We start from the raw sequence: 26,991 nt of genomic DNA, 5'->3' as shown, positions 1-26,991 counted from the left end.
GGGCTGTACCAACCACAGCAGAACTTCCTTCAGTTTTTGAAGGTGGGATTTAGACCTGGATATGCACATACACACCTGGTTAAAACCCAATTAAAAGGAGGTAGTAGTGGATTTTGTTTGCTGCCTTGCCTCCCTGCTGCTTTGATTTCCCCTACCTTTTAACGGGAGTTTGGGAGCACCTGCTCCTGGTGCTCCCTGTTTGCCAGGCGTGTGCATCTGACTTGCCATGTGCTTTCTGCTGCCACCACTGCCTGGCCTTTTTGTCTGCATTAGTTTAATTGACTGAGGCGCTTGCAGGAGAAGCTATTCATTCCCCTGGTAACTGAATTTGACAATCAGAAGTTATTCTTGGGGTGAAGGATCGGTGCAGATTTGTTTTCCTTGGCTGCAGATCCATAGCCCCTAACAGTTTCTCACCAGTATGAGCCGAGGTTGACTTGGGTTGCCACTAATTAAAAGCCAAAAGGATATGCGATCCTCTCTGCAATAATTACCCTCCATAGGAAATAGGAGGGAGCTGTGCTTGCTTCCCACTTATTTCCATGCTCCTCCATTTCACCATTTTACTCATACCAGCCATGATGCATGGGGAGCTCATTCCCTTGGCTAAAGGGGAGTCCGGTCTTGGTGTCAGAGTGGCTGCAAGTTTGTGCTTGAATCCTTTCTCTGCTGAAAGTTGCTTCTGGATGAAAGGAAAATTGGGGAAAAAAAGCACAGAGATGTTAAAAATGTTATGAAACCACAGAGCAACTTTTTTAGGGGGGGGTTGGATTTTCTTGGTGGGAAGCTATTGAAGGCAGGAGAGGTGTGTGTGCACCCCACGTGCTGGAGCATATTTAGTCTCTGCTTTTTCTGGGTTAGAAAATTAAGAAAAGGTTTTGACTACACTCATTACCAGGAACTCTGAATGCAGCAGCTGGAGTTCCTAGATAGTTTGGTTTCAGATATGCATTCACTTTGATTTACACGTTGCTCTGGGCCCAGTGGTGCAGTGAGAGATGTCTTCTCCTCCCTGCTCTCTCTGCATGTGTCGTTGGAAGGGCTGGAGAGCAAGGCAGCCACAGAGAAGGCACATAGAGCCCCTTCTGGGGGTTGTGTGAGAGTGTCCTGTAGCACCACAAGGCTGAGGACTGAAACATGTCTGGTCCTCTGTGTTGGCACTACAGGCAGCAAAGGCTCCCCATCCCCACCATCACCTTGTGGTGGGCTTTTGGCCTCTGAGCACCTCAGGGATGCTATGAGTCTCCCTGGACCAGGCTTGGAGGCCAGAGCAGGATCAGCCCCATGCACAGTGCTCTTTGTGAGGATGTCCAGGCTGGTGCAGGAGGCCCTGCTGGTGGTCCACTGCTGTTCATTGCTGCTCTGGGCACAAAAGCAGGCTGTGTAGCGCATTGGGAGCATTCCCAGCATTGCTGTGATTGCAAGGAGCTGCAGACCTGCTGTATCTTCTTAATCTGCCTGTTTCACCAGTATCTGACTGTGCCCTTAGTGACAGGTTTTTTAATGCAGATTGAGTCCCCTCTTTTAATTGACTAAGCAGAAAGAACTTGGAGAGGGGATGAACCCATGACCTTGAGATAAATAGTTTCTTATTGAATCCCTGGGCCCCTAAACCACCCCCTCTTCTGAAAGTAGCGTAGTTTAATCAAAGGTCAGGGGTTTTGTCTTCTTTGAGAGCCTCAGCAAAAGAGGGCCAGGCTTGTGAACTCTTCTCGCTCCTCCATGACTGCAGTCATTCTTGTCCTGTCAAGTTCCCATTGAGCTCGCTGTGCTTGTTTTCTGTTCCTAGATGATGACTCTGTTGACCTTCTCTGGTCTCTGTGAATGCTGATAAAGGCTGAGGATTGAGTTAGCTGTGTTTTTGGGAGTTGTAACTGGATATATGGTGGCTATGGGCAAATGGCTTATGCAAGGCTGCTGTGAGCCTCTGCAATGTGCAGTCTTGCTGGTTTCATAGGAAACTCTCTTCCCTTGCCAGCTCTTCCCCCACAGATGTCTCCTGTTTCTGGACTGAAGGCTGTGTGGTATCTCTCAGTGCTGCATGGTCAGTCCTGTGACTGCCGACTTGTGCGTGGCCTCTGCGCTCTGACAGTGGCTGCTCACAGAAATGCTTTTTTCCTGCATGACTTTATTCTTTGTGTCCTTCCTGGGTGATGACCAGGCATGTGGCCATACCTCTTGTGATGGATGCAGTGTGAATTTTTCTCCTTCTTTTCTCTTGACTGCAATTGCTACCTCTCCTGCAGCCTGGTGGATGGCTGGTGTGGAGCTGGTCTCGCTTGTTTGCATGTCGGATGCCAGCTGACATGGTGCTGTGCCAATTGAGTCTTTGAAAACTTCAGCTGGCGAGTCTGATAGAGATCCTTGTCTCCAGAAGTTCCTGCAGTTCCTTTCTATTTTTCTCTCACTTTTTTTTCTTTCTTTTTCCCTTTTTTTTTTTTTTTTTTTTTGGTGTTAACAAAAGCAACAAACAAACCACTTGGTTTGATAAATGAAGTGCTGGCTTCAGTGCCGGTGATGGAATTCCTGCTGACAAGCTCAGTATGGTGGAGTAGGAGTGGTGAGGACAGGTATGACTGCAGCGTTATGCTGTCTGGTGCTCTTGTGAATCACACCAGCGAGACGGAAGAAGGTTTGAAGAGACTTTCCTTGGTCTCAAAATGTTTCACACCATGGTGTGATGTTGCACCCACACAGTGCTGGCATGTGAGACAAAGCAGGCTGTGCTTTTTCTGTGCTCAGGTACATCAGGCTGGAGCAAATTGGTGTGGCATTCTCTTGGAAGAACATGGAGAATTAGTGGTCAAGGGATCTTTGTGCTGAGAAAATGTCAGCTACGTGGGCAGATGTGGGATCTCTGCCTGTGAACACCAGTGAGGGAGCTGAGAGACGTTGAGATGTCTTAGGGATGTGGTTAGTGGGCACGGTGGTGATGGGTTGACAGTTGGATTAAATGAGTGGCCCCAACTGGGACTTTGGGTCTATTGGAGCTTGAACTTGTGCCTTATTTGCCCAGTTGGAAGACAAGGAGCGCAGACAGAGCTGGTGCTATGCAACCAGTGCGTCACAGGTGTGTGTAGGGGCTCCTGTCCCTGCTGTCCCCACCTCTATATGATGCAACAGTGGCTCCTGACTGACACATAGGAGACGGGCCTGGAGCTGTGGTCATGCAGGCAGGTGCTCAGGCTGTTGTGTTAAGATAGATGCGTGTCTGACAGCCATGCTATGGAACGGTGTGTTCACAGGAGTGCTGAGCCAGGGGATTAGGATCACATTTCCTTTCCATTGTAACGCCGTGACCTAATTTGAGCTCCTATTGTTTTCGTTTTGGGGATATCATGCGGCACCTTAATTTAGCTGTTGATGCTGGGCTGAGGCTCGTGCACCCTGTCCTCAGCTTCTTCATCCATCATCTTTGGAAAGAAGATTGGTGGAGCAACTATACTAAGAAATTGTTCTTTTTCTTAACACAGATGTTGTAACCCCAGCTGAAAGTCTTCCTTCCAAGTCTGAAACTATAGAAGTTTGCTAGTGAGGTGAAAATGAAAGAAGACAACTCATGCTCAGGCGTCTCTGGAGATGGGGGTGTGAAGGGAATGGACGGTTCTAAGCCAGATGGGAAGATTTGCTGGTCCTACATTACTGTTCTTTTATAAATATTGTGATGGATTGTAATGCTCGTAAGTGGGTATGCTGGTGGGGAGTCCAGCTGGCTGCTCAGTAGCTGTAGCAGTTCTCAAATGACCTGGCAGAAATTGGGTGAAACGAAAGCCTTGAACCACAGAGAGCCTCTGGTCGACTCAGGGCTGTAAAGGTTTCATTTGCCAAGGGTTTTAAGAAGAGTAATGCCAGGGGTTTAGTTGTGGTGTGACCCTTACCCTAAATTCTTGCTGTTTAAATCCCAAATGGACAAAGGAAGATAGTACTTTATGATAACATTTAGCCTGTTTTTGTTGCTGTTATCATAAGCGACATCACTGACAGCAAATGGGCACAGCAATGCTGTCTCTGTGATGTGGGATTTGAGCCTGAATGTGGGCTGCAGGGGACCCTGAGCTGAGACTGGGGGCAGCCAGATGCCTTCTGTCTTCAGGAGCTGGGATGCAGTGTTTGTCCTCTGCTTCCTTGTGCACTTAGTCACTATTGGTCTGACCTCAGACTTGGGAGATGAGCAGCGTTCTGCTGGGGCTGCCTGGTGACAATGGCCTCTTCCTGGGGGAAAAGAATGGCATTTTTTTTGCTTTTGAATTGCAAAACGTTATCCTTTGTTTGAAACCCAAGCTCTGCGGTGCTCTTATACTGCATGAGAACGAAAGTGAAATCAATTATCCTTCTTTGATCAAGAAGCTGGGGTGCATTCAAGTGAGAAAGCGAACTGCCCCCCTTTTGCTCGAAGTCTCGCCAATGGGGCTTAGCAAAATGCAGACAGCAAACGATGCGTGCGGGGGGCGATCAATGAAGCTGCTCTGAAAATCTTCCACTTCCAGGAATGCAAACAGCATGAGGCCAGCAGCCTGTGCTTGAAAATACAGGGTCCAGTCCTTGTGTGCGCTACGGACCTGTAAATCACAGCTGGCAGCACAGGGAACTGCTGAAAGGTCATTCCCATGTGGGACCAATGGGCTTTCTGGCATGGGCACATGGATTCCTCACATTCCTTAGCCATCCTTCTTTCCTTTCCATCTCTTTTTGTGTTTAAGATAGCAGGGCTGTGCTGTGACTGCTCCTGCTGCTGGGTTGCTGTAGCAGGAATGCTAAGACACAGCCCGAAACAATGATCGAGCACCTGGTGGGAAGGCAGGGCTGACCCAGGGGAGCTCAGGGTAAGCAGTGTACCTGAGTGACTGGAAGGGATGGAGCCTGGATTCACCCATTCCCAGACTTCATTTATGTGTTGGCAGTGGAGGTGAGGGCATCTCTTGTTGGAGATCTCTGACTGCCTGTGGCCTTCTGAAGGTAAACAGCTCTTTTCCTTCATTTCTGTATCCATAGCTGCTGCATTTGGGCTTGTTCTCATTTAGTCAAAGATTTTGCCACCCTGCTCTTATCATCCCGTTATAGCATTACAGTTGCCATCCCTACGCTGTTGCCCACTTGCCCCAACTGGAAGCCATTGGGGCACTGCAGGGACAGCTGCACGCAGCTTCCTTGTCTACTACCTAAACGTGTCATGCCTGAGTAACTTCCCATGTGTTTTAATATTGCAGTCTATCTGAGGAACCTGGGTCCAGCCCCATTGTGCCTGAAGGAGCATGCTAGAATAGTCTGTCCTGCTCTACAGCCTGCAGGTTTGCTGTTTGGTTGCTGCTAACTTTCCATCACAGCTGGTGCTGACAGTCCCTGCTGCAACCAGGACCAGGGCTTTGGAAGTGATAAGTCCCACGATTGCCTGTTCTGACACATGTAGTGGTGGCAGATTTGCAGACAGCTCCCGGCTGAGGACAGTTTAAAACATAACAAGGGCACGTGCTTCCTCATAGAACAAAACTCCACATTTGCATGGCGTGTTGCTTGTTGCTTTACACCATCACAGGATCTGGCCTCCAAGTAAAAGCAGCGGCTGGGCCCATTAGTTGTCGGTGTGTGTATTGGTGAATTTCTGAGCAGGTGCTGCTGCTGGCAATGCTGAAGAGCAGCAAAGAGGAAATGTCTCCTGCTTTAGTTATCTTGCGTGATCTTTGTGTTAGACAGCTTCAGCAATGTTCTTTTGAATCGAGCACTTTAATAAACGAAACCTGAGAAGCACGGGAACAAGTAAGCACAGAAAGCTGATAGAGATCCTGCAGGCATCTGCCCTGTGTTAGAAAGATGGGTCTGTGTCTCAGGGCACGTGTTCAGGTGTAGAGCTGCCTGTGCATATAACCTGAGTTTTAAGTCAATGTAGGACTCCAAGCTGAGATTTTCATAGGAAGGCTCTTGTTGTCCTTGCTGTGCAGTGCAGTGCATGGGGAGCTTGGGTAGCTCTGCCAGTGATGGTCAGAACTGCTGGAGCAGAGGAAATAACTTGAGATTTCTGAGCTGGGGACTTTGGCCAGCACGCAATAAATATTGGCACTGTGTGGGAAAGACATAAAAATGCATATGTCAAAGCAGTGCCGGCTTTTAAGTGTTTTTCATTTAAAATGAAAAGGTCAGATTGAGTGGGGCTGTCATGTGGGGACCTGTACATGTACCTGCCAGCCCTACAGGAGCAGACCCCTGTCAGGCCTTGCTGGTGGCTGACTCTCTGAACTTGTCAGTGCTTGAAAACTAGCGACCAGAACAGTTACAACTTCAATTTTCCTCCTAGTGCTCAGGCTGAGACTGAGCTTCCTAATGTGAGGCTGCTGTATTGCTGTTCAGGCTGCGGCTTCTACAAGTATAACAGTATTGATTTAAGAAAACAATAGTAGGAATTGAACTCGGGGCACTTGTATGGCTTTCAAGCATAAACCAGGTTTATAGGTAGATCAGCAAACAGGAAGCCTTGCTTTGTGTATTGTTCTTGTGCTTTAAATGAAGGTGTTTTTTATCGCCAGGTGTTGATGTGTGCTGTCAGTGGCACAGCATTGGAACCAGCAGTAGCGCATGGGCTGCTTCTGGTCATTGCATCTTGGGATTCTGCACTTAGGTCTCTTTCACCTTTGTATTGGGATGGCTTTGTAACTTCTGGGCAGGTTTTTGTGAGCTGTACCTTAAATTGAGCTAGTTGGGGGGGAAAAAAAAGAAGGAAATATTTTGTGAAAGTCATTCTTTTACTAAGTCCCTGTTGCAGTACTTTGTTCAGGGACTGCTCAGTGCTTTGACCATGCCGACTGATTCCTGCTGTTTGGCTTTGCTTTAAAATGCTTTTAAATGACAAACTGCCTGTTGAAATGCTTGAGGGTGCATTAAAATAAGTGGTCTGTACTGCAGTAAGCATAAAAATAGAGATGCACATGTGTGCACATCCATGTGCCTGGACTGGGAAGTCTGTCTCTGCAGCTGCTGCTCTGAAGGCATGGGCACAGCGCACCGCTGTGCTGGGTTCTGCCAGATGGGAACTGTGTTCTGCAGAGCTGTGTTACCAAAGGGACTTTCTGCTGTTACCCCTTGCAGTGCTGCCATTGCAATCTGGGATTTCCTGGTGTAGGATTATAATCAGAATTAGACACGCGCTGACCACTGAGCATCCATTGTGGTGAGCTAGAGAAGGGACCAGAGCTGTGTAAAGCAAACAGGGAATAGGCAGGAGTGGGTTTGCTGCAAGCTTATGGCCATGCAGTGGGATAACCAATGGGGACAGCCACAGCAGGGAGGAAAGGGTGTGGGTCAATGAGCTGAGTGCTGGCATCCTGTAACTGATCTGATCAACATTTCTTGAGTTAAACTCGCTGAAAGACAAACCTGAGCCAAGGTCTTCAAACATAGGTTGGATCCCAAAACATTGTTTTACCTGGAGCTCCCAGAGGTGCTGTTGTGGATTGAATTGAAGCAGTGTTGGAATCAGAGGGGAATGTTGTTGTCTTCTGCCTTTGCAGATAAGACCGAAGGGCTTATTGCCAGGAGCCTGTGGGAAGGACCTAAATTGTGTATAACTCTACATCATTTTAAAATGAAAAGTAAACTTGCGCAACCATAATATTTGCTTGTGCTTGTCTCCTCCTTGATGGATGAAGAGAAGTTGCTCCGTGGCTGAATTCAGTAGCAATAAAACTGTGCGGTAACTCATTTTCATCCCCAAGCCTGTGGTGAGTGGGAGAGGCCACTGCTATTTCTGGTCCTGTTTGTCCTCATTGCACCCAAAGGCTCTCAGGGACTTCTGTACCTGCCCTGCCTACATCTGGACCCTGTGGGCTGACTGCCAACATGGGGGTGAGATGGGGAGGTGCCAATGGGGTCAGGTTGGACATCAGAGTGCTCTTGTGGCATTGGTGTGATGGAGATGTACCACTGCTCAGAAACTTGGACAATGAGCCACCTCTTGTGTTCTGCTCTATGTTGGTGGTGGACTTGTGGACTCACACATCTTTACAAGCAGCGCAGGAAAGCAAGCACAAGGCTGAGCGGAGTGGTTCCATCGTTACAGCAGCAAACAGCAGTAGGTTTTTTTTGTGTTGATGTGTAATAACGACATATTCCTGCACTTGTCATCAACAGGGATGGGGATGTTGGAGTGCTGGGGCTGTGGCTGGAATGAGATGCTGGGCAGAGGCAGGAAGGAGTGCATGGTTCAGATGCTGCCTATCTCTGTGGATGCACTTGGCAGCGTGTCCTGGTGTCGTGCGTGCAGGGTGCCTCTTGTTTGGCCTGGCCAATGGTGGACTGACCTATGTCTGCCACACAGGGAAGCACAGCAGCAGCAACTCAGTTAAAGTAACAGCAAATCCCATGAGCTTCAAACCAGGAATAATCCCTCCTGCCTCCTCTGTTGGCTCAAAGGACAGATTTAAGCTGTTTCTCGCATTTTGTGCTTCATTTTATGCCTTGTACAGCCTTGCATCCTTACCTATACAGACTGTCACATCTTGTTACGTTCCTTGTGTGGCACCTTAAAGGTCGGAAATTAGAGGTGGTGCTGCTTGGTTTCATGGGGCGCAGAGGGTGGCTGCTGTAAAGCAGTGCAGAAGTATGGAGGCTGGGGAAGGAAAATGCTCCATTTCCCAGAAGTTGTGTGGGTTAAGTTGCAAGCTTTAGAGAAGAGCCACCCGGAATGTATCACACAGTAACTCTCTCTCCCTTCACAGGGCTGTGAAAGAAACCCGAAGTCGTGACTCCAGCAGCACCCTGCGTGTCTCCAGAAGCCCTGCTCCAAGTTGATCCCACCAGCAAGGCTGTGCAGTGCGGGAGCTGGTATGTAACCATGTTTCACAGACATATGGGGTGACTTCTCAGCAGGATTTGTGGCTTTTTTCTGACAGGAGCATATTGTTTGTGACTCTTTAAGGGAAGAAAAGTCTTTTAACTGAGTGTGGAGGGGTTGGGATCACTAGAAAATGGGGAAGAATGGTGATTTCCTTGTGGTGTTTGCTCAGTGAGAGCTGGGAGAGAAGGAGCTCAGCACCAGCGAGAGGCTGAGAGTGTTGAGGCTGTGGATACGCTGTGCTGCATGGTGTGTTGGGTGGCGGTTGGGTGTGCTGACAAACACATGCATAAGAAATGCATATAGACATGTATATACATACATGGGTGCAGTACAGATCGAGGCACATGGAACCAAAGATGTGCAGTGCGTATGTAGTATATACTCTGTGATGACATGTGAGAGCTTGAGGGTGTATATACCAAATGTCTGTATATACTATATATGGCAATAAGGAATGCATATGCATTCATGTTCTTTTTTTTTTCTTTTTCTGTCTCTTCTGTGTCTCTATGAAGCTGTTGCAAGGCTACCAGATTCAACCTCCTCGGGAGCCTTTCTGGCCAAGGTTTTACAAGCCAGCACCTGCTTTGCCTGCCTTACTTTCTATATTTATTCCCTTACACCTGGTTTTCTCCTGTGCCTGCAAAGTGGAACTGTCCCAAACATTTGTGTTAACTTTTGGCTGTGTAGGACTTCAGCTTGCAAGTCCTAAGCCTGCTTTTGTGCGTGCAGAGGGAGGGGGTTGTGGGTGTATGTATCTCAGTGATGGTGCAGCAGTCCTCGTGCTATGTCTGTTGTGCAAGTTGTGCTTTCAGCCTCTTCAAGACATTTTTATGAATCAAATATTCTGGGAGTCCTGCTTTTTGTAATGCTATTTAAATGAAATTGGTCACACCTGACCCAGTGTCCAAGTGATAACAAGCTGTGCTGCTGTGCTGGAGGCTTGGGTTAGATTTTATTCCCAGACCCCTGAGCTTTTACCCTGGAGGATTGGGAGTATGGCAAGAAGAGGGAGTGGTGGTGCAGCTGGGAGCTCGCTGGTTCAGCTGTGGTGGCACACAGATATGCCCAAATGACATACCACTCTCTCATTTGGAATGAAAGGTGCTCTTAAACAGAGGCACTGGACTCATCTCATGCTTTGGTACCAATGTTTAAGCACCATAGCGAGAGAAGTCATAATACTGATACTATTGGGCACCTGAAGAGACATCCTAATGCTACATAGAGGGTCTGCAATCAGTGGATGCTGTTGGATGGAACACAGATCCTTACTTCTGGATGCTGCGTTGCTGTTGTGTCCCATCCCTGACACTGTCCCCATGAGGCTGCAGCACCCTCTCCCAGGCTCTGGGCATAGAAGGGCTGCACGGGGCTGTCTGCCAGGAGCTGCCTTCTCCTTGTGTGCTCAGTCCCAGTGCCCCCAACCCCTCTAACAGTGATATTCATTTCTGGCATGGGAGTCCTGCTAAGGTCACGCAACCAGGCTTCAGCCCCAGGAGCCATAAAGCGTACCTCGCCTGACCCCTGTGCAAAGGCAGCAGCAGTTAACAGCCTTCCCTGGGGTTTCATTTCTCTGTCCCCAGTGTGTGCCACTGCCGCCTGCATTCCTCTCCGGTTCAGTAAGCCCTTTGCCTCTCAAGCTGACACAGCTGATATTTCCCCTGCTGGAAGGGCAGGCAACGTAGTGGCATTTAACTGTTAAGGAGGTCCTGGCTCCAATAGTGCTGTGGGAGCCCGGAGCAGTAGGGTTTGGTGTGTTCCCAGGATGCTTTTTTGTTCCCTTCCTTACCTTCCTCCCGTTTCATCCTGCATTTCTCCTGGCACTGACAATACCTAGGAATTGTATTTTTATGAGGGGCTGAAAATGTCTGAGTTGGCAAAACTTTCCTGGGCACATTTACAACTCATCTCACTGTCGTTTTGGAGCTTTTTTTGCCACGGTGGCTGCAGTGCCCAAAAAATCTCCATTTCTGACCATGGACATGGACATTCTTCCTACTGGCTTGGTGGGATAAATGGCTCTGGGGAATGGTTTTAGGTGTTTAGAATTGTAATTGATTAGCTGCCCACAGAGAGTTGGTCTCAGCCTGCATTTTGGGAATATGGTGTGCTGGCATTGCCTGGCTGTGCCACTCAGTGCCACCTGAGCTGTTGGCTGTTCAGAGCTGCCTCTACAACTGACTGTAAGGACGTGTGCTGTGCTGCATTGTAAGGTTTACTTTTTGCAGTGGAAGTGACAGATGATCGAGTTAAATATCTTTATATCAGAAGAGAGAAAGCTTTGTTTCCTTGTGATGCACAGGTTTAGATGTTTCCTGTCACCTGTGGCATCAGGGATGAACCTCACACTGTCTTGGGCCCTGACCCCATTGCTGGAGCTAAACATGCAGCTTCTGTTTCTGCAGGGTTTTGGCTTCTCCTGCAGTTTCTGCTTTGGTATCAGTGAAAGCCAGATGTGCCGTAATGACACTTTAGGGTTATTTTTTTTACTGCTCTTTGTGGCCATACATGGGCAGAGTCAGCTTTGGAATTCCTTTCCTACAAATTCAATAGCATCTTGTGGGTGGTGCTGAGGAATCACTCTGGTAGCGCTGCCTGGGCAGTCTGTTCCCCTTGAAAATGTCCCAATTTGCACATTCTTCAGTGCTGTGTTTCTGGCTGCAGCTACAGGGAGGCTCCTGGGGCTGAGGGGCTGGAAAGGTTTTGCTGTGTTGTTGGGCACGTTCCCCTCCTGCTGGGCTGCAGGTTGGCACAGGGCAACTGTGGGCAGGTGGGAGAGGGCCACGCTGTGCCTGATGGTGGGAGTAAATAGATTTTGTGTGAGGACAGGCTCTGCCCTGGAAGCAAAATATCTGCCTTCCCACCTTGCTTCACAGCCTTAGCGTTGCTCTTGAAGTGGAGAAGTATGGTGTTAATCTGTTCCCATCTACCGTGGCATCCCTGCGTTGTATGTCTCTGCCCAGGTTAGCAGTGAGCCTTTTCTCTTGGAGCCTGGTGGGCTCCTTGTTGGGACAGAGAGGCTTTTGATTATGGGCTGGAAGAATGGCTTTGGAATCTGGGGATGCTGTTGTCCTGGAGCTCCTATTAGGTGAAGGGAGATCTTTGCCCAGGACATGTTCCTCTCCAGAGAAGCAACTATGCACTTTTTGCAAAGACTTGACTGGCTGAGTCAGATGAGAGTTTTTTCCTGTCCCAGCTGAGCAGCAGGAGCAGGACCTCAAGGCCATGTGCAGTCCTCATTGTGCCTTACTGGCTGGGTTGGCCTGATGCCCCTGTCAGTATTGGGTTTGCTGGTAAGGTAGTGGGATCAGAGAGACGTTTCCAATAGCAATTGTAGATGAAGGATGGTGCTTCCTGGACCTGCCCTGTTGTGTCTCTCTATTCATCCCTGGAAGGTGACAGAAATGCCTGTTGTCACACACTGAGCCAGGAACTGCACAAGGCAGGATGCGGCAGCAACACGCAGCCCCAGGTTCAGACTGTGCTCGGGTCAGTAATGGTGATGTGCTCAGCGTTTGGAATTCAGGCTTGAGAGGGGCAAGTCGTCCCCGTGCCAAAGCCAGGCAAAGAAGGGTGATTTTTTTGACATCCTTCGGAGTTTTGATCTCCATATTTGGAAATGTTTACCCATTGCTCTGATCTATTGCAAGGGAGGGGAGGTGACTCAGGGTCTGGTGGAAGCAGGATTTGAATTCCTTTACTAAAGGGTTTTTTTGTTGTTTTTTTTTCATTCTTGTTTTGGAAGCTTCTTGTGGTCACTTTTCAGTTCTCTTTTGCTGCTGGACCTTGTTCCAAATTTGATCCGCGCGAGAGGGAAGCGTATTTAGTGCAGGAGCTTGCCTGGATGCTGGTAAGTGCATCATTGCTGCTTTAGCGAGCAACCTGGGGTTTTTTGTTTCGTTCAGTGGGATTGCATCAATGTGCGTGCGTGGCTGCTGGTGGAGGCAGGCATGCGGATCAGCAGTCAGCAGAAACTGACCCAGCAAAGCCTTCTGTAGCAGGGAAAGGGAGCTTAGTGGCTTGGGCTCGAAGGCAAAATGTTTCTCCAGGCCTAAGTATAAAGATAATTTAAGCTTCCTTTCAGTCATGCTCTTCCTTCTAGTTTCTGGATAATGCAGCGATGCAGCGTAGAGTTAAATGGATTTATGTGCATGTGGTCAGTGAGTAAAATATAGCTTAAGAAAGATTTCTGTCCCCTGAGTGAGCGTGTATGTTAAAAAGGCTGTGTAACACATGGATATATTTATTTCAAATGTTAATATTTAACCGTCCTGTTAAGAGAGCTGCAGAAGTTGAGCATCTTTAACTGGATGAAGAAAAAGTGTATGGCTTTTCCTGTTACCCTTTATTTTTCCCTAGTGAGAAGTTTTTTTCTCCATCTGATGCTGCAGCTGTCTGCTTCTCTTTATTTTTCCCCCCTTTCCTTTCTCCTTCCTGAAAGGAAACTGCGGTTCATCCAGGAAGTCAGGGATACGGAGAACCTGGAGCATGCTTGGCTTCCTGTTTTATTCATGGCAACAGAAGCCCTGCTTAGGAATCTGGAGTGGAGATCCACCGTGCTGCATTCCTCCTGTCATTTGGAGCATGTAACGCGGGCAGAGTGCTTTTAGTGGCAGCTCTGGGGGCTGCCTGGCAGCGAGCCCTGTGCCTCAGACACAATTACTGCACCTCATCCTGTGCTTGGGAAGGGCCATTGCTGAAATACAATTAGTTCCTCTGTTGGTTAGTGGTGCATGCATCCTCTTTGCTAACTGGTGGTGTTAGGCTGATTGGAACTTGTTATCATACTCACCTGATTTTTAGTTTAGTCCTCTTGTTACACAGTTACCTCATTGTCTCTCTTTTGTCCTTTTAAATGAGGTTGAATACTTAGGAGGTTCAGTTTTCCTGGGGATGTGGATCAGATCTTTTGGATGCACAACTGGCTTGGTTGTTCTGGGCATGAAGAAGTGCTTGGCATAACTATCACAAGGGTAGGATGTGAGTTGGAGAGCATTCTTTTGCAGGGGGTACTGGGGGAATTGCTGGGGTATATTCCTGCAGACAGGATGGGTTTGGAGCTTGCAGACTAACTAAGAAGCCCACTAAGATCACCCAGCCCAACCCATCCTCATCATGCCCACTGACCATGTCCCTCTGTGCCACATCTCCATGGTTCTTAAACACCTCCAGGGATGGTGACTCTCTCACACCCCTGGGCAGCGTGTGCCACTGCACCACCACTCTTTCTAGGAAGAAACTTTTCATAATATCCAACCTGAACCTCTCCTAGTGAAAACTTAAGGCTGTTCCCTCTCTTCCAATCACTTTTACCTGTGAGAATAGGCAGACTCCCCCCTTGCCACAACCACCTGTCAGGGAGATGTCAAGAGCAATAAGGTCTCCCCTGAGCCTCCTCTTCTGCAGACTGAACCATCCCATCTCATCCACTCCCCATCATGCTCCAGACCCTTTACAGCTCTGTTGCCCCTCTCTGGACATGCTTCAGGACCTCAATGTCTTTCTTGTACTGAGGTGCCCAAAAAACTGCTGCCAAAAGGCATTCACAGCCTGAGCAGAGAGAGGAGGTAGTGGGCTGGATAAATGGGCTGCTGGGGCTGCGTATGGGGCTGTGCAGCATGCAAGGCCTCTCCCAGAGACCTGCTGAAGGAGCCCTGCTTCCTTGGCTGTGTGTGGCAGTGTGGTGAGCTGAGAACCATCACTATGTGTGCACTGCGCTTTGCCCCTGTGTGCCTCCTGTGCAGTGCTTGCAGCTCAGCCCTGTGTTGGTAGCATTGGGTTGTGGCACATCCAGGCTTTGCAGGCTGCTTGTAGCCCAGTTCGGTGTTTGGGGGCAGCGCTGCAGGACTGGAAGTGATGCTGTTCTGTTCCCCTCACAGTCTCTCCCTTTCTGCGCTTGTTGGAAGACCAGGATGAGCTGTACGAGGCCCAGTGGGTGATGGAACTCAGGGCTGTGCACTGGGGCTGGTAACCTTCTATGTGGAACCTTCTCCGTGAGACATCTCCGCTGAATGGACCCGAAGGCTGAGCGTCCCTGTGCGCAGCTACTGCTGTTCTTCCTCTGGTGTTTCTTTGAGACCTGGGCAGATCCAGTGATTGCTGATGCTAACCAGGATCCTCAGCGGATGAGCAGAAAGGAGCCATTAAGGGCTGACTTGTAAACTAATACAACTCTGTAAAGATTTTTTTTCCCCTTCAGCCTGGCACCCTGTAAACACTTCAGCCTGAGAAGCTTTCCATGGCTTCCATGGACCTCAAACACATTTAGAGAGCTCCATGCCTGTGTTTCTTAAGCCTCCTGTAATGATGCATTGAATGCAGAGGACTTGCTTTAGCTTCCAAGTAAGCAGGATTGGTTCACTGCCCATCCTTCAGCCTGGCTGTTGCATCACATTATCACAGCACAGCTCCCTGGATATGGCAGTGGTGACACTTGTTGCTGTGTGACCCATTGGTGTGCACTAAGGGCTGGGTTCACCTGTCCCTCAGCAGTCAAGAGGAGCTGCCCCATTTAACATGGGGATTGCACATGTGGGCAAGGAGACAAGATTATACACAGATGCCTCTACGTGTCTGATGCTTTGCAGAGGTTTCAGAGCTCTGGAACACTGAAGTATGTCTGCAGGTAGAGGAAAGCTGTGTTTTCCTGGTGGGTGCAGGTGTAGAAACTGAGGCACCATGTGGCAAATATGGGACAAGTGCAAATCTCCTGATTCTGTGTGATGTTCAGCTCCTGCAGGCAGGCATTTCACAACTGTATGCTGAATAGTGTTGTTAAACCCATTTCTCTTACTCTAATAAAGCCGTACTTCTCTAGGCAAGAAGTATTTCTACATCAGTTGCTTTAATATAAACCAAGTCATCCTGAGTATTTCGTAAAGGTGATGTATGTTGGCAGTGTGTGACTCGACCCCAACGTGTGTCGTTATTCCAGAGTTTCCAGATGGCACTTTACCTAATTGTGCTGCTGCTCCCTTCTTGGTATCTGAGCAGAGTGCAGTCTTCTAAGAAATGTCTGTGGTTATTAGCTTTATAATGCACATTCCTGTGTAACAGCTGTTGCAAGCAGCAGGAGGCCTTACTCTTGGCCTCATTCTTCAGTCAACTTTGAGGGAAATTCACTCCTGTGAACCAGCTATTTGCATTTGGGTTGAGATCTCTCAAATGAGAAAAACCTGTTTGCCTCTGGTGAGCGTGTCAGTTCAAGGACTCAGTGTGCCCAGGAGGGGACAAACGAGTTGCTCCTGCTTCCTTACAGGCTAACTGTGCACAGGGCTCTCCAGTTCCCTGATGTGGGGGGTGACTGCATTTTAAAGAGATTGCAAGTTTTGGAAGCGTGGCTGCCTGCAGCAGGGAGGGAAGGAGTGATTGTGCTGTGCTGTCTCACACCCCTACTGTGAAAATATCACACGGACGTGTCCCAGAGAAGCTGTCTGTTTTGGCAGCTCCTTCCCACCTACATGTTCGTTCTTCAGGTAAATCCCTCTTAGCTCTGCCAGCCATTCCCCCTTCCTCCATGAAAAGTCATTATCATCTCTTGAAATTAAGGAAAAGACAGGAGGAGGGAATAAAAGGATGTTGAGAAGTAGAAAACAATCAATTAAATAGTACATAGCATGTAATTTTCCTTGGAAACTTACCATGAAATTGAGGAGCACTTTAACAGCTAGTAATTTAAATTGCATTTGAACACTGCTAATGGGTTGTTTGCATGGGAATTTTGGTCATTTCACAGCAGGCCCTTGTCTTTGGTACCCCTTTGCTCACTTAAAAGAATAGAAATAAAAACCATTGTCCTGTAGATAAATGGTCCAACTGTTGCTGGTAAAAGGTGATACTGTAAGATCCTGTTACATTCAGAACTATTTGCTTCATTAGTGTCAGGCTTGTCCAGTGTTAAATTCAAGGGAATTCAGTGGTTTTGATCTGAAGAAGCTTACAGGGCTTGCTGTTGCTGAAAGGCAGGAAAATGACATTATTCCTGCTGTACTTACAAACATGTTGGAGGTAGAATGGCTGCAGGGGCTGCTTGAGGCTGACGTGGTATCTGTAAGCTGTCCTGTGGAAGACCCCACTCATCAGAGTCCTCCCTGTCCCCATACTGTGACCCCAGTATGGGGCTGGGGCTGACCTGGGAACGCAGCCCCCATCTCTGTCACCCAGAACAAATCACAACTGATCCCAAAGGGAACAACAGCGAGATGTGGATCAGCTGTAGCTGTGGGATGTCCTTATGGAACTTGTTAGGTTTGTTTTGTAATGTTTAGTGCTCTCTTGCAGCTCTGTGTTGTTTAAACGCCAGCAAAACATAGTATATTGTGTGCTGTTTTGCCACTGGTTTTAGTGGGAACGGGCCTTATGGCAAGGCAGAGTCAAGTTACTTGTCGCCTGTTGCTGAATGAACATCTCCTTTTCAGAGCAGGGTTTTTGCAGATCCGTGGGCACAGTTAGCATATGGAAGGGGGTTCCAGTATAAAAACAAATCTGGCCTTCTGTTTCTGGATGTGTAGGTTGTTTCTTAGAAGATGGAACCTTTTAAATCTGTCCCTGCATGCGTGGCTGTTAAATTCTTCTATTTCAGAGAAGGAAGGCAGCTGTCTGCACTTAGATAAGCTATAAAAAGGCAATATTTTCCCCAAATGGCTTTTTAAGTTCTACCTGTTAGACAGCTCAGCCAGCATGGGTTCAGCAGGAGTGTGCCCACCACTGCCCTTCTATGCATGGGGCTGTGAACCATGTGAGAGCTTCTGGGCAAGTATCCAGGGCAGCACTAAGCATCAGCCCTTGGGTCTGTCTTGGGGAAGGCTGCTGTGCAGAGAAGTGCCTTCAGGCAGCTCTCCCTTTGCTCTGTTGGTTTGATTGTTCTTACAGGATGTCGTAAGGGGAGATACGGTTTGGATACAAGGAAGAAGTTTTTTATGATACGGGTGGTGAGGAACTGGCACAGGCTGCACAGAGAGGTAGTGGGTGCCTCATCCCTGGAGACAATCGTGGTCAGGGGGAACAGGCTCTGAGCACTGATGGAGCTGTAGATGTCCCTGTTTGTAGCAGGGCTGTTGGACCAGATGACCTTGAAGTGTTCCTTCCAGTTCAAAATGATTCTATAGCCAGGTTCTGTTGTTTAGAAAACAACTGCTTTAACTTCAGTTTTTAGTTATTTGCACTGTTCTTGTTGCTGCCTTGACTGCAATGGCCATTTCCTTTAATCGTGGGGTGCTTTTAGTGTTCCCCCTCCAAGTGATTTACTGGACTGTGTTTTGCTGTGCGGTCTGAGGGATGGCTAAGTTGAGATGAAACTGATAACAAAAAATGTAATTTTTCCTAAGGGTAAGGATGAGGTTTCTAATAGTATAATAGACTTATCATTGATACTTCCCCACACAGATGCTATCCACAGTTCTTTTAGCTATCAGCTAGTTATCTGCAGAGACATGAGTGTAGAAGGCTCTATCAGATAATCTCACTGTTGGGACTGAGGGATATGTGGCTTCTGAGTGGGTGAGTGAGCAATATTTTAAGCTGGGGGTTGTGAAGGTCAGCAGCTGGGGGTGATGGAGGCGGTGACCACGTGTGGGTGGGGGGCTGCTGGGGGAAGGCAGTGGGGAGATCAATGTGGTGCAGAGGGGTCAGAGAGCAGCAAGGTGTGGTGTTGGGAAACTTCAGACAGCTCAGGTTCTGCTGAGATAAGGAACCAGCTGATAGCACCAACCCAGTGAGCTGTCTAGTAAGTGCTCTTGCCTTTTTTTTTCTTAATTGGTTGAATAAGCATCTTAATGATTCTTGTGAAGTGCTGCACCCACTGCATCAATCTCCTGTCACATGTGGGTGTTGTTATCAAACAGCAGATTTAGTGCTCAGCTCTGACATGGAGAGTTGTATGCTCTTGCTGCATTGGCTTCTTGGTTACCTCTTGGTGCCTTTTGTGTTGTGCTTAACCCTCTCTTCATAACTTTCTTCTCCTTGACAGAGTTTTCCATATCAGCATTCCACTTATCTCCTCTCCCCATAGTAGAGACACTTGGCTGGCAAAAGTCAATATATATTTGATAGCTACTCCTTCAGTATCTGTGTGTCTGCCAGTACCAAAATCCACCGAAAACTGGAGGTGTCTGGGGTTTGAAATAATCCCAGTATGTTATTTCTGGCCATCTTCTCCCCTTGTTAGTGCATGCAATGCTCACACAAATTTCTGTGTGTCTCGTGGCTGGAGCTTATGGGTGAGCAGTGCAGGTAAAGGCCCTTTGTTTGCCCACCTCCCTTTCTCAACCATCTTTTGAAAAACGCTGATAAAATTTAAGTAACAGCCTTGTAGCTGAGAGATAAGGAAGAAAAAGTCTTAAGAGCTGATTAGTTTGCTGTGGAGGAAATGCAAACACCAAGGGAGCTCGGTGGAGGGAACTGACACCGAGCCACCCTGGAATGCTGAGATTGCTTATTTGTCATTTACACACCTCATAAAAGTGCTTTAAAAGCAGAGAAGAAGCCAGTCCTCGTCCTTAAGAGTCTGCAATCCAAGATGGACAAACATACACTTGAGGGCTGGGTGAGGGATGGCATGGCTGGTTGTTGGAGATAGAAATCTAGATAAAGGGGATTCCTAGAAGAAAAGGACTTCAGAGGTGGGAAGTGTGGTTGATGGGAAGGGTGTTTAATGTGCCAGAGTGAATAGACAGAGGAGGGTGGATGGGTATGGAAGGAGGTGAGAAGACCTGAAAGGAAATAAGGTTGAAGAGGAGGGCAGAAAATGAGAAAAGCTGTGGGAGGAAAAAAGAGCAGTGAGGCAGCTGTGGGAGGGGACACTGTGGGATGTTGTAGATGAGAGTCAAGATGACCTTAACTTTTCTTTTTTTGTGTGTTAGAAGTTATGCTGTAACTCAGCTATTGGGATTAGTCATCTCGCAGTGTATGAAGTACCAGTTTCTACCTTGAATGGAGAGTGTTGGTTCCATCTGAATCCCAGAGCTGGAAGATCTCTTGGCTGGGTTTGAATGCAGTGTGCATCTGGTGAGGAGCTTGGTGGTTACATGCAGTGACATTTTGGATGTGCACTGATGCAAAAACCCCAGCAGCCAAGTGCACAGGGAAACTGCCACATTTTGCTTAATGTTATCAAAGTTAGTCCTCCAGAGAAAACAAATCACAGGTGGGCTTGTATGTGTGTGTACATATTTAATATGGATGTATATATTATGAATTGTTTTTCAAGTGAGACAGACTGCACTTCAATGAGATCTAATGGGAAATGGGTGGGAGCAGCGGGTTTTGCTGTGTTGAATCCACTCCCTAGTAAAAGAAAAGTAATCTTTGCACTCAGGTCCTCGTGCATTAGCTTACATCGAATTGAGCTTGGAAATCTTACTGGTCATCTGTGTCTCCTTCCACTGCTGATACTTTCCAGATCTTCCTTCTGGTTTCTCATTTGCTCCCCAGACTCGTCCTTTCCTGTTTTCCCCATTAGTTAGAGACAACTTCTTTGTAGCTGGTAAATGGTATGGAAACTTGAAGGGCATCTTCTCTGGAGCTCAGTCCATCTACTATCATGGTATGCTGCTTCAGCAGGAAAAAAAACTGGGCTTAGAGCATCTAAAATTGCCCATTATCTGGGCAATTTCAATTTCTTGTAGTCCATAATTTAGGGGTAGAAAAAAGAGGCGAGTCACTCTAAAAATGACTAATTCCACCATAGATCGATACAAAATGTTCCATTACATTTTCATTGTCCAAAATGACTCCCCTCTCCTACCCCCCCTTCTCCTGTGAGATGCTGCAGAGGCTGCACGGAGATGTGGTCTCGTGGTGAACATCAGTGTGGCCAGCCTGGCAAAGTGGTACCATGATCTTAGATGAGAACTTAGTTTCTGAATGAGCTGGGGCTGAATGTGGTGGGGACAACCTGCTTTCAGAGGGAAAGAGGTTTTTGGCTACTGTAAGGGGCTTTCATGTTGCTAAAGGCATGGAGCCGGCCTGTTTGATGAGGAGTCAGTCACTCCCTGCTTTTCTCTTTGGCAAGAAGACCAACAGATGGGCAAAACATAAGGCAATATAAAGAGACATAATAGAAAGTGTCATGGGATATCTGCCAGCAACCTCCTTGGGCTGTTGCCGCTGATCTTGGGCTGATGAGACATTTCAGCGGTGTGTCTTTGCTGAAATTTCTCATTATCTGTAGTGTTGGGGTGGAGATGCAGATATTGGGCTTCCTTGTGCCTACAGATATTTACACAGCCCTTGGCTTTTACAGTGCATTTACGACAGTGGTATTACCCTCCTACTTCCAGTAAGTGAGGAGGCTAAGGGACTTGCCCAAAGCTACACACACAGGCACAGACGTGCATATGCATTCATATGTATGCATGTATATGTATACATGTGTCAAGGCGAGGGAGTGATCCAAATTTTCAGCTTCCTTTTACTTTGTCTGTCTTCTTGTGGTTATCAGAGGCATCTTCATGAGCAGAATGAGGTAGCAGTAGGCAAGAGATTGTGCTGGTGTGCAGCTTTCACAGCCTGCTCTCTTTGGGGCTGTACCCATTGGTGTGGCATATCCACATCTGCCCATGAAGGAGACAGCAGGTATCACTGCGTTGACCTATGCATGCTTTTGTAAAGGCTGCAAAGTGTTTATTAGAAGTAACAGGACATCTCCCACCTGCCTCAAGCAAGGCCTCGATCTGCTGCTAAACTTGCAGCACTGCTTTATAAGCAGAAACAAAACTGACTCATGGGACCGATTCAACCTGTGAGGGAGTTCATGGGCAATCCCGGTGTCTATAAGTTTGAGCACAGATAGCAAAAATGACATCATCTGCTTCATCCTGCACTGGGAGAAGGTCCTGTGAGGAGCTGGATGGTTTGGGGTTTTGCTCTTTGGTGAGTTGGAGTGTCAGGAGCAGGAGCCAGGATGCCCTGCTGGAGCTGCCTGGGTCGCTGCTGCTCTGCTTCTAAGCTGATGCTGCAGAAACTAAATGTGGGATCCAGGCCTCACACAAATGTGTTTACCTAGCAAATAAAGGTGGGAGAGAAAAAAGGAAAAGCCTCAAAGCAGCTTTGGGTGTTTTTAAGTGGTGAAAACGAGAAATTCCTGAGTGGACATAATTATTGCCTGTTTAAACAGAAACTTATTTAGTAGCTGAAATATCAGCTCCTATAGAAGAGTTTTCCTGGTGTGTCTTTTTCATCTCTAACCACCTGCCCCTTGGGCAATGCCTCCAAAGGTGCTGGGCACAGCGTTTTCAGTTGGACTGGCACCTTGCTGTGCCTGTTTGCAAAGGGCATTGGCTTCTTTCTTCCTTGGCTTGATCCACCTCTCTGTGTCAGGGCAAAATTGGTGAATTCATTCAAAAATCCATCCATTTGTGTCATGGATGGGCATCAAATGCCTGGCATTTGTCTTGATGGAAATGTTTGGTCTCATTGAGTGTATATGTATGTAGGAATATAAGTGTCTACGTAGTTAGAGCAGTTGGGAGAGGCAGGGATACCAGACTGATGTTTCTTAGGGCTTCAGACAAGGCACCAGATGTCCTTATTTGCTGTTATTCCATAGGGAGAAGGTGCAGAAGAGACCTGTCCCAGTGCTGGAGGGCTTGTTTTCCCCTTTGACCTGTGTGTGTTGTGCATGTGGGTGATGGTTGTCTCAGCCTTGCTGATGGATGCTTATGGAGTTGTCATAGTAAATCCTTTGGGGAATGGGGTACATGGTGGAGATGGAACAGATGGTGAGAAATCTTTGGGTGTGACCTGCACACTACAAATTCACAGGGTCTTAGTGGTGATCCGTGTGTCATACTACCAGCTGGCTGTGTACATGATGCTATTTGTGCTCACGTGCCATTAGTTTGTTTAAAACACACGTAAAATTGGAGGATATTTCAGAGCACTGGGTAGTCACAGTCTGCTGCTTGGAGAATCCTTATTGAGCTTAGTACACTGCAGTGAGTGCTGCTATTGCCCCAGTGATTGGAAAGGCAGTGACCTGGGGCTTTCTGCTCATGTTAGAACATGAAAAAGTTCTTTTTACCTTTTCCCTTATATATAAATATATACATACATATATATATATTAAAGCACCAGTTGAGTGTCTTTGTGGTGCCTTCTATAGTGGTTGATTCATCATATACTGTTGTCCACCTGCTCTTTGGAGGCTCCTTTGTTATTCTGATGGCACAAGTTTTCCCTTAATAGTTCACCTATAAGGAGAGGTCTGCAGGATGTGATTCACTGTGGTTTCACTGGGCCTGGTGATGCACACTTGGTCCGTAGCAGGTATAAGTGGCACTGTGGTACCTTACCTTCCAGCCTGTTCTGTCGAGGCTGTTCTTCACTGCTTGTTAAGAAACTGTGTTGCACTCCTTGCAGCTTATAAGACTTTGAAGGCTTGACATGGACATGATGTTCCTCCCCAGATGTAACTGCCATGTCTCTCAGAGCAGTTCTTTTGTTTCTCTTGACTGAAATTAATGTGGAGCAAACTCTGAGATGTTTGAACAAGCTGAGTTGGCCTGGTAATATCTCTTTTCCCCAGGCAAACACACAGAGATGCTCAACAATCCCTCCCCCTTTTCCTTCCTCTCTCAGCCTCGAGACTGTCCTGCTATTGTTGATTGCTTGTGTCCTGCATTTCTTCATTTGTCCCTGGAGAACTCGCAGGTTGGTGCTCATTTGTTTCCGAATCATTGTCCTTGCAGTCTTGAATAATACCCCCATTAAGCAGGTGGAGCTGATAAAATCACTTCCAACACAGCTGACAGCAACTAGGTCAGATCCTTTCTCACTGTTTCCTGACAGGAGAAAATAAAGTACACATGAAAGCAAAATACACGAGTTTTCCCCTTTGTCTCCACTCCCCAGACCCCCCAGTCATGGTTTCCTCAACAACAAAAAAAGAAGTCACAGCCAATCAGTCCCACACAAGAGTCTGAATTTCTCAGAGTCAACGTTTCCACGTCTGACAAAGTTTAAAACAGAAGGGGAAAAAATAAATAAACGCAGAGTCTGCATGTGGTCTGGCGTGTGGCCAGGCAAGGAGTGCACTATGGGGTTATTATTAGGTAGATAACTGTTTCAAGGGCTTAAACATCAACCTGGTTGCAAGGGCTGCTGCTCTCTGTTTGAAATGCTGATGCATGTTTGATGCTTATGAGGAAATGAATTGCACAGTCTGAAACCACTTCTTTCTATCTTTCTTTTTTATTTTTTTTATGGTGTTTTCCCCCCCACAATAACCTCAGTGCCTGTGCAGTTCCTGGGAAGTGATTACAGGTGCTCCATGGGGAGCTATTGCTAGTTCTGAGCTTGCAAATCTTTCTTTACTATTAGGACCGACTCTCTGTTAGTGTCTCTAATAGGAACCATACTCAAGAGTTTGCACATGTTGGAGGGAGCTGTATCCAAAGAGGGAAGTTTGGGGCACCCTGGGCTCTGCTTTTGAAAGCATGTGGGGCAGAGGGAAACTAAATCACTGGGACTTAAGTGCCTCAAAGCAGAGAGGGGCAGGAGGAGGTGCAAGATACAGTAGGAAGGACAACATTCTGATGATCCTTAAGAACGGGGAAACAGTACTTACTGCCCTGGAGGAGCAGGAGCTGATGGAGAGAGATGCACAAGGCAAGGTGACACGGGCAGAGCAGCAGCCTGGGAAGTTTCTTGTCAAGTGCTTCTTGGAGACCAGCAGAAGAATGTCTGTTTGCAGTGCTGCTAGATACCACGTATCTGTCTATGTTCCCATCTATATATGGTATGTGCAAGGCTATATATAAATGCTTTGGTGGCTGGTATTTTGGCTGATACACTCACAGTTTTGTGCCACATTGAGAGATTTAAAAATATCTCCCTGTTCCAGGAACTTCTATACCATGACAGATGTCATCTGGTGTGGGGAGTGGCTTCTGAAAAGAGAACACAATGCTATGAGCATACTACAAGCCTTAGGAGTCTATTAGATTATTTATTGCTCCACTGCCACCATAAGACATGTGAGGTGCATTATTTCTGCCTGTCAGTTTTTTCACACGTTCACTCAGGCAGCATCTGTCACTCCTCCCTGCAAGTCTCTTGCTTTCATTCTCAATGATCTTGCTTTCCAGCTGGAAAGGAGGCAGAATAAAGGTTTCAGGAGTACTCGGAGCTAACGAGCAACTTCATTTACAATTACTTATTGACCTTGGAGTCATGCCTCTGAGAATCGAGGTCTCAACTGGTGGGGCTGCCCAGCCAAGACACGGTCACCCCATGCTTACTGTTGTTTCATTTCGAGGTAAGCCTGCAGACCTGTTGTGTCAGGCACTGTGGAAACCTAATGTAAGTCAGACCTGTCTCGGCAGCATGAGATGGAGCGGGATAGGAAACAAATGAGAGATGACGTTCTCAGGACTTTCTTTTGAGAGAAGTCCTTGGTTCCATGGACCTCAGCTCATCATCCAGAGATCTGGCAGTGCTGCCTCTTCCATAGGATCTGTAAGAGTGAGCATGTCCCGTTTGGTCAGAAGGTGCTGGCAGAGCTGTGCCAGGCACGCTGTGATGGAAGCAGTTGGATGGGGTGCACTGGCACTGCCAGCGAGCACTGCTCATACATGCAGAGCTAATTCTCTGTTGCTCGGGCTTTGAACCAGATCTGGGTGGAGTCCTTCAGACTGGCAGAGCCTGAGAACATGTTGGGGTTTGCTACCTGCTTTGCAGAGATCTGGTGAACAGGGAAAGTCTGTGAAAAGGGAACAGAGCTGTGAGGAATTATATCAGACCTGGGTCTTTTTTTTCCCACATTGTGATGCTTGTCCTGTACGCAAACAAATGAGAGCCAAAGCATTCCCTTCTGGGTTGGCTGTTGAGGATGGGAGATTTCACTGGTGAGGGGCAAAAAATGATCAGCGGAGCAGTAAAGGTGTGTATATTGAAGGTGGGATAGGAGCAGTCAGGTATTGCTATGAAGATGGACCAGATGGAGAGAGGGTCCTTGTGGGACTTAGCTGGGGTTTGATTCTTGCCTCTTGAGCATGGCAGGTGAACTGTGTTCCCTGTTGTAGTTACTATTTGCACTGCAGCAGTGCCAGAAGTGTTGAATAGGCGAGAATTTCTGCCTGCCAACGAAATGTGGGTGTGATGGGTTTGGGCTCATTGGAGCAGTGAGTGACCCTTGGGTCTGCTCCATGGAGCTCTCCTGGGGGGAGAACTTTGCAGGGTGTAGCATTGACATTTTTCTCATTTCATTCAATCCCTTGTTAAGGTCACAAGCAACAGGATGCCTGTAGTGTTTCTCTGTAGGTGCCCTGTAGATCCCTCCCAGAACTTTGGCCCAGTTCTGCTCACTCTTGCCCGACCATGTATGCAATAACTCATGATACTGAGCCTCTCACCTCCTTTTAACTGGAGATGTCATGGAGTCCCACCGAGGGGCAGCCCACAGCTTCCCCTGACCTTGCGTGATGCCCTTCCTTCTCCCAACCCTGCAAAAACCCTGGGCATCCACAGTGCCCTTTAACTCCCTTTAACTGGAGATGTCATGGGGGTCCCACCGAGGGGCAGCCCACAGCTTCCCCTGACCTTGCATGATGCCCTTCCTTCTCCCAACCCTTCAAAAAACCCTGGGCATCCACAGTGCAGCCCTGGCGGCTGCTGGCAGCAGATGAAACACAAAATACATAGAAAGCTTCAGGAGTGTGGGTGGCATGAGGGGGGTGGAAAAATAGCTGGGGTGTCGTGTCACCGGATGCCAGGAAACAGCCCAGCACTGGGCTGAAAGACGAGCAGGGCTGTGGCAGTGAGACTGGTGGCACATTCTGTACATTCTGCAGCCCTACAGCACGTGGGGCTGTAGGACAGGCTGGCGGCCACACGTTTTGCTTTCAGGCATGTAGCTGAGCCGGTATTTCGTTATCCTGACACCCACTAAGTCTTTCTCTATTTTTTTTTTTTCCACTTTACTTTTAACCGAGGTGCACTTGTTTATCCAGTGGGGCTCTGCAGCCTATAAACAGGATGTCTCACTGCTTCCTTTCAGCCCAGTAACACTAAACCACTTCGAGTGCAGATAGTGCTTCAGTAACGCTCCCCAGGTCTGAACTGGCCTTGTGTCAGTCGTGGCTAACACCAGATGAGGCAGCACCTGCATCTATCTGAGTATGAATCTAACAGGTGCCTGTATGGATGTGAACTGGGTTGGCCATTGT

At 47.7% G+C, this 26,991-nt stretch overlaps 1 protein-coding gene across 3 annotated transcripts in view; it reads left to right on the top strand.

Moving 5' to 3' along the window:
• Positions 1 to 12,488: 12,488 nt before the first annotated feature.
• LPP (LIM domain containing preferred translocation partner in lipoma) overlaps positions 12,489 to 26,991 on the top strand; it is a 274,991-nt gene continuing 260,488 nt past the window's right edge. For 2 of the 3 annotated variants that reach the window (XM_085513626.1, XM_015871614.3), the window contains exon 1: positions 12,489 to 12,677. The gene's annotated coding sequence lies outside the window, so the exon portion shown is untranslated. The remainder of the gene's footprint in view (positions 12,678 to 26,991) is intronic. The other variant, XM_085513625.1, reaches the window with a different exon arrangement.

The sequence above is a fragment of the Coturnix japonica genome, chromosome 12 (assembly GCF_054131305.1).
Source record: "Coturnix japonica strain WE chromosome 12, WE-NBRP24, whole genome shotgun sequence".
Classification (NCBI taxonomy): domain Eukaryota; kingdom Metazoa; phylum Chordata; class Aves; order Galliformes; family Phasianidae; genus Coturnix; species Coturnix japonica.
Note: the sequence above shows the minus strand (reverse complement) of the source record. Positions and strands in the feature narration are given on the sequence as shown.